Consider the following 7,650-nt stretch of genomic DNA (forward strand, 5'->3'; position numbering starts at 1 on the left):
TATATTTATTAGAAAGATGTAGGAGAAAATTTAGATTCTTAGAATAAATATTTTCCAATTTCATTGGAATCAGTTAATTAATATCTTTTTAAAAAATAGTAAATGTACTTTGAATGAATTTTTCTTTAAATTTGTGGAAGGGATGTGTGTGTGTGTGCGTGTGTGTGAATTTGTTTTTTTTTTTTTTTTAAGGGGGAAGAAAAAGATATTTTTATTTTTGGAATATGGCATCAGTATTTATGAGACCATTTTTTGATAATTGCGTGAATAAACACTTTCATAACAGAATAAAAATAATTTATGTTTTAAATGCAGGTAGTTTTATGAAGCACTAGTAAGAATTTCAGTATCTTAAGTATCGGAATTAGCTGGTAACAAGTTTAGTAAGTTATAAAACTTTCATAAAGTGATAGTTAATGGTAATGGAAATATCAAAAACTTACAAAGAAAGCTTTTGATAACCTGTGTTTGAAAAGGCAGAAAGAGAATGTAAATGTTTTTTTATGTGAGGAATGGATGATGTGCGAAGAGGCGTGGCAAGACCTGGTCCCTAACAGAGGTGCTGCCTTCAGACAACTGGGCTCTGAAGACAGAACTGCACAGGCAGAGAAAGAAAGCTTTTGCCAAAGAGAGCAAAGACAGCTTAAATCAAAACCTTTTCAGAAGGCCGAATTTTATTCTCTTTTGAACCAAGATGCCTGACTCAGTTCTAGGCATTTCTTTTCAAGATTGTTTTTCTGGCTTATCTCACAGCTTTTTTTACTATTCCATTTCTTTCCTCAAACAGCTGCTTCTTAACAATTGACTTAAGGCTATTTCAAAAGGTCATCTTATTCACTGTTTCCTCTTTTGACTAAAGCCTTTATGTTCTAACACTGAAATCTGAGTGTCTCAGACAGACAACAGTCTAGCGGTTACCAGAGGGAAAGTCAGGAGGAGAGGAGGTAGATAAGGGTAAAGAGAGTCAAATACATGGTGACAGAAAATTTGACTTTGGATGGTGAACACCCATGTAATATATGCATGATATATTATTGACTTGTATACTTGAAACCTATATAATTTTATTAACCAATGTCACCCAAGTAAATTGAATAAAAAAGGGAAAAAATGCTTTCCTCAGAATACTTGTTTGTCTAGATGCTCCTGAAACCAAAAAAAAAAAAAAAAAAAAAAAAAAGGCAATTTTATATGGCAATGACAATGAACAAACAGTTGCCACGTGCAAAAACAAAGATGAAAGGTGAATCTCACCAATATAATTTGGAGCAAAAGAAACCTGATACAAAAGAGTATACACTGCATGAGTCCATTACTGCAAGTTTGAAAACAGGTAAAGCTAACCTATAGTTCAACCAGAATAGCAGTTATTTAGGGGGACAGGTTGGGGAGTGGACACGCTTGAGGCTTTTGGGGTGCTGCATATGATCTGGGTACTAGTGACAATGCTGGGCTTGCTTTGTGAAAATTTATTGAGCTGTGCACTTATGATTTGTGTACTTTTCTATTTCTTTGGTTACAGTTCTTTAAAAAGTGGGACAATAAAGAAAAAGTTGTTCTTTTTGACTCAAGGGGAATCTGAGATTGGGTATCTTTCTTGGTTTCTTAAGGAAGGAATCGTTAACTTGGCCACATTCATTTGTTTTTTCAGACCCACTTCATTGCAGTGTTGATTTTGATTTTATTGGGTTTCAGTCTCCATATAAACAACAGTTAGGAGGTCAAATGTTCAATAAATCAGTGGCAGTCAGAAACAGAATGAAAACCAATACAAACAAAGCAAAACACAGCACAATTAGTATTGCAGTGCTAGAGGACTGTATGTTATTGAAAAAAGAATCATCGTCCTCCACTAAGTCAAAAAACCCTAAAAGGAAACTGTAAAACTCACATTGGTATTGTTATTGGAGAGTGGGGTTCCCCTCTCAGCGCATTGTCCAGGATCTTGATGTCTTGAACAAAGAACTGAGCAAGACACTGAAGTATAGCAGAAAAGAATAGCTTTATTAAAAGGGAAAGTAAGGCAGCAGTACTCTTCCAGTCACGCAAGCCAGCGAGCAGGAGAAGAACAGCTCAAAGGTCTCAAGGGCACACAAACAGAGCCTTGGGGTTTTTATTTCTATTTGCTGTGGATGTTACTTTTTTTAGAGGAGTGGGCTTTCTGGCTGACAACTAAGATGGACAGGATTCAGTGACTCATTGTTTGCTTTCTGCACATGTTTGTTCTCAGAATTCAGTCTGTTATAATGATATTAATGAACTTCCTGGCATATGCATCTTATTATAATGATGATATAATGAGGCTCAGGTGAATTGAAGGTCGTTGGGGGTCTTCTTTGCACAGGTGCGAGTGACTGGCTGAAACTAGTACCCAATTATCTGCTTATTTGTTTCCTGTATGAGTTACTTTTAGCCCAAAAATGCCTCCTGGCTTGGTTAATTGTGGGCAGACCTTTCTAGAATGGGATGACCTCAATGTTTTGCTGACAGCCGGAAATCCCCTATCTAATTTCCCTGCCTAACCCTTTTCTAAGAGCCATGAACCCCCTTTTTATTAGTATGGATGCTGAGGGTCGGGAGGTCTCTTTTTCTGTATCTGCTTCCTGCTGAGGAAGGTCATTGTCCCTGCCTACTGGGTTTTCATGAAGCTTTTTCTCTCCCTGCCTTAGGATGGAGTCTTGGGGATCTTGCTGAAATGTCTCCTCTGTCCCTAGACTAGGAAAAAGGTACAAATTTGTTATTTGAATCATATATCTAGTTACGTTTCTATTATTGGTTTGTCTATCAAGTGGGTAAAGGAAAACAGGCTTGGTTAATATATTTGGTAAAAAAAAGAAAACTTGGGTTAAAGGTCCTCTCCCTTCTTGGACTCTAAGGGCCCTGTTTTGGCCTAAAGCCATTCCTGCTTTACAATGGGCCAAGGAGAATAAGGAGAATGCTGAGTTTCGGTGATCCTTATCAGTAGCCAGAGGACCTGAGTCATCAGTTTCAAAGTAATTTTCTAAGTTTGAGAGAGAGGGTCTTTCTCCAAAGAAAGGAGGAAAGACAAGACTTAACTAGGTTTACTAAAAAGATTAAGAATTTTGCCAGTGATGGCTTGAAGCCAATGTTATCTAGACAACTTTCTCTCACTCTCTCTTCTATTTCCTGGAGATGCCTTCTAAGACAATATTATTTGATATTTCTTTCTTGATTCTGTTCAGCAGAAAGCTTTCATGGAAGGGGAAGGGGGAAAAAAAAGAAGTAAACTGGTAAAATTAATGAAATATTTCACATTTGCTGAAATTCATATCTAAATGTTACTTTTATGTTTTGGCAGACTTTTCTTGTTTTCTATAACAGTACTGACTGCTCTTACAGTTGCTGCCTCTTCCAGGAGGTTTGTAGACTGTAATAGAATGTTGTACATAATGTCTGAATCTATTATTTCCTCCTATCAGTAGGAAGAGTTGAAATAATATCAATGATATTATCCTTAAGACTCTATCCCCTGAAAATCTGGGGTGTTACCTTGAAGCTGGAAGTTAAAGAGGGAAAAATAGATTAGCATTTTCAATTGCTGCTGATGAATTAGGTATACAACCATCTTGGGTGGAAGTACAGTTTATCTTTGGGGCTCAGAATTTAAGTTGAACCCAATGCCTTGTCTCATCTTGTTGTAGGCCTGGTCTATGGATTGAGGAATTGAATTCACCTCAACAAACAGTTGTCGCGTGGCCATTACTGTATGAAACATTAGGGATACAGCTAGAATTGTGAGAGAGATAGATATGAACATAAAAAATTATAGCGCAATGTGATAAGTGCCATCGTATATCAACATAGAAATGTCTTCACACGGAGAGAAAAGTAAGCTACTAACTCCTGGTGGCATGGAAGGCCACCGAGGAGGATCAAAAATGAGGAGTGGGAATTTGCTAGGCAGATGAGGTGGGGAGGGATATTACAAATAGTATGGAAAGCGCAGAGAGTAAGCAGGAAATGGTGAGACGTCTGTTACATTACAGGCTGAGGGAGATGGAGGCTGAGGTGAAGTGGGGAACCTAGGATAGAGCCAGGTTTTGTGAGGGCCTGGGAAGGAGTCCGGATTTTACCTAAAGAACAGTAGAAAGATTATAAATAGGGGAATGGCCTGATCCTCCCTGTGTTTTAGGAAGGTAAGTTCAGCCATGATGTGGATAGTAGTTTACAGTGGGGCAAGCAGACAAGGAGGCCAGTTAGGAACTGTTGGAGTAATCGACACTCTGAACTGGTCTAAGGAAGTCAGAATTGATCCTAGGTTTAAATAAATTATTGTGTGCAGATGATGGAATGCTATAAGAGCTTGAAAACAATAATGTCGATCTATTTCAATGATATAGAAAGATGTCCAAAAGATATTGTTGAATAAAAAAGTTTACAAAAACATGAGCAATAATGTTCTGAATCTACCTGCCTGCCTGTCAGTCAGTCAATCAGTCTGTTTTGTCTGTCTGTCTGTCAGTCTGTCTATCTATCTATCTATCTATCTATCTATCTATCTATCTATCCATCCAGCCATCCAGCCATCTATCATCTTTCATTTCCTTATGCATATGTCTACATAGAAGAAACAGAGAAAATATAGTGCACTAAGATGTTAATAATATTTATTTGCTAGTAGGCTTTTGGATATTTTGGGGAAAATCACCTCATATGCCCAGTTAAGGATATAGTATGTGGGAGCTTAGAAAAATGTTCTTTTTGATATTCAGGCCCTTGTTGAAACCTAGTGGATAGTCTGGCATTTCAAGATGCAGAACCAAAAGGAATATAGAGAAAATTCAAAAGATAAACAGAAATAGAAAATAAAATTGTGAGAACAGAATGCAGAAATGTGATTATTGAACTGAAAAGAGAAGACAGAGGAACAATTTTATTTAAAATGTGTTTAAAGTTTATCTCTGGATGCTTTCAAATTGCTTTTTATTGTCATACTCTAAGGACGTCACTTTATGAAGGTGGTGGTGATGGTTTGAATGGCCTCGTAAGGACTCTTGCAGCTGTATGATTCCTTTTATCATCTGGTTCTACTGTTCCAATAGATAGGGGAAACTAACAGACTCATTATCTCATATTATTTTAAGTATTCTTTTATGAGATTTTCACAAAACAAAATTGGCCACAGATGCAAGATTGAATTGATGCTTCTGGAAAATAGAATTTACATGTAATTGCATGATACCAAATTGATTTTACTGATTCAGAATAAAACGTCATAGGAGGGTTGGGGTTTGAAGAGGTAGCCACGGAAAGGAGGAGGAGTTTGGAACTGAAAGAGAAGGAATGGAAAAGAATCAGTAAGATTAATTTGTAGGAAGGTAAATGTATTTATGATGAAAAAGATCAATGGTCATGCTGCCATTTTTTTTATTCTTTATTTTGTTTACAATTTTTGTCTTTAATTTTTTGCCATATTTTTTTAAAATTATTTTTTTACTTTTCAATTAGAGTTGACACTCAATATTATTTTATATTAGTTTCAGGTGTACAGAATAATGGTACAGCATGTTCCTTAGATTCCATATATAAGTGAAATCATATGGTATGTCTTTGTCTGACTTCATTTAGCATACTACCCTCTAGGTCCATCTATGTTGTTGCAAATGGTAAGATTTCATTTTTTTTTAATGACTGAGTAATATTCCATTGTATATATGTATTATTTCTTTATCCTATTGCCTATTAATGGGCACTTATGTTACTTCCATTTACTTCCATATCTTGGCTATTGCAAATAGCACTGCCATGAACATAGGTGTGCATAAATCTTTTCAAATTAGTGTCTTGATTTTCTTCTGATAAATACCCAGAAGTGGAATTTCTGGGTCATAAGGTAGTTCTACTTTTAATTTTTTGAGGAATCTCCAAGCTGTTTTCCATCGTGGCTATACCAATTTGCAATCTCACGAACAGTGTATGAAGGTTCTCTTTTCTTTACACCCTCACCAACACTTGTAATATAGCTTGATATCAGGTATTGTGATAGCTCCAACTTTGTTCTTTCTCAAGATGGCCGTGGCTATTTGGGGTCTTTTATGGTTCCATATGAATTTTAGGATTATTTGTTCTCGTTCTCTGAACAATTCCATTGGCATTTTGATAGGGATTGCATTGAATCTGTAGATAGTAAGGACATTTTAATGATGTTGATTTTTCCTACCCATGAGCACAGTATATGCTTCCATTTATTTGTATCTTCTTCAGTTTCTTTTTCCAATGACTTATACTTTTCTGAGACCAGGTCTTTTACCTCCTTGGTTAATTTGATTCCCAGGTATTTTATTGTTTTCAATGCAATTGTAAATAGGGTTGTTTTTTAAATTTCTCTTTCTGATAGCTCATTATTGGTGTATAAGAATGCAACCAATTTCTGATCACATCCTGCTTTACTGAATTCATTGATTAAGTCTAACAGTTTTTGGGTGGACTCTTGGGTTCTTTCTATATAGTATCATATTATCTATAGAAAAATTTGTGGTCATCTAGTATTTTGGCACCCAAGGTCAGTTCTTGTGTTGGATAAAATGAAACGTAGCCATCAGAATCAAGAGTACTGTTTTCCTTATCTGCCACTGTCTTGCTGAGTGGTCTTTTGAAAGTCTCTCAGCATCTCCATACTTCACTTCCCCCTCACTTTTCCATAAAGATGGTGCGAGGACCTCTGACTAGGATGTACACCACTGTGAGGTTCTGGAAGAAAAGAAGGAGCTGGTATCTACTCTTTAAAGTGGTGTCTTTGTACTTGATTGAGTAGAGGTTTGAGCTCTTCTGGACCTTGATGTCTCTCTAAGTATCTCCTTGTCTGGGAGAATACTCTTAGCCACTTGCCTTCGAAGGACTCAGATAAAGAGAATTATTATTCCAAATTTTGTGAAAAGCATTTTCTGCTGCCATTTTGGTCTTCCCCTCTGAACACAGTATTTGAAAGGCATGTAGAATTCTCCTTTGAGTAAAAAAAAAAAAAATCATGTCATTGTTCTGCTGTATCAGAGATGCTAGCCATTTCCACTGGATGGCCCTTCCTTGACCCTGCAAGGCTCCTGGTTAGCACAGACTGCAGAGAGCTTGGAGGAACACTTAAAGGGATTGATTCAAGGCAGTAGAAACCTCTTATGCCTTATAACCTAACTGACCTTTCTTAGGATTCACTCAAAAGGTGTATCTGGGATCTCTATTTTGTGGCTTTTGAAGTAATATATCTTCATTAGGACTTAGAAGTAAATATATTTTTTTAAAGCTCTAAGAAGGAAGCAATTTGTCTTGAACACAGTGGATTTGATCTTTAGAGAGAGGTGAACAGCTAAATTTTTTCAACAAAAGCTAAGGATGATAAATGAAATGCCTACGGCTCAGAAGGCCTCTTCACGGCAGACAGGGTTATCTTTGGGAGGATTTTAAATCAACACACACACATAGTTACCTGGCTAAGAAGCACTTGCTTGGCTCTGATTGGTAACTTTTTCATAGGAGGTTTCAGAAGAAAAAAACCCCAACATTGTATCTTGTAAACCTAAAAGAGTCAGTATCCAGAATATTAAAGGACTATATCATGCAAATTATAATTCATTAGGGTCTTTGTCAAAATGGTAAGCCTTCCTTATGTGCCAGTAAACGCTAGAGAAAATACAT

Source organism: Rousettus aegyptiacus, unplaced genomic scaffold (assembly GCF_014176215.1).
Source record: "Rousettus aegyptiacus isolate mRouAeg1 unplaced genomic scaffold, mRouAeg1.p scaffold_m13_p_8, whole genome shotgun sequence".
In the NCBI taxonomy this organism is placed as follows: domain Eukaryota; kingdom Metazoa; phylum Chordata; class Mammalia; order Chiroptera; family Pteropodidae; genus Rousettus; species Rousettus aegyptiacus.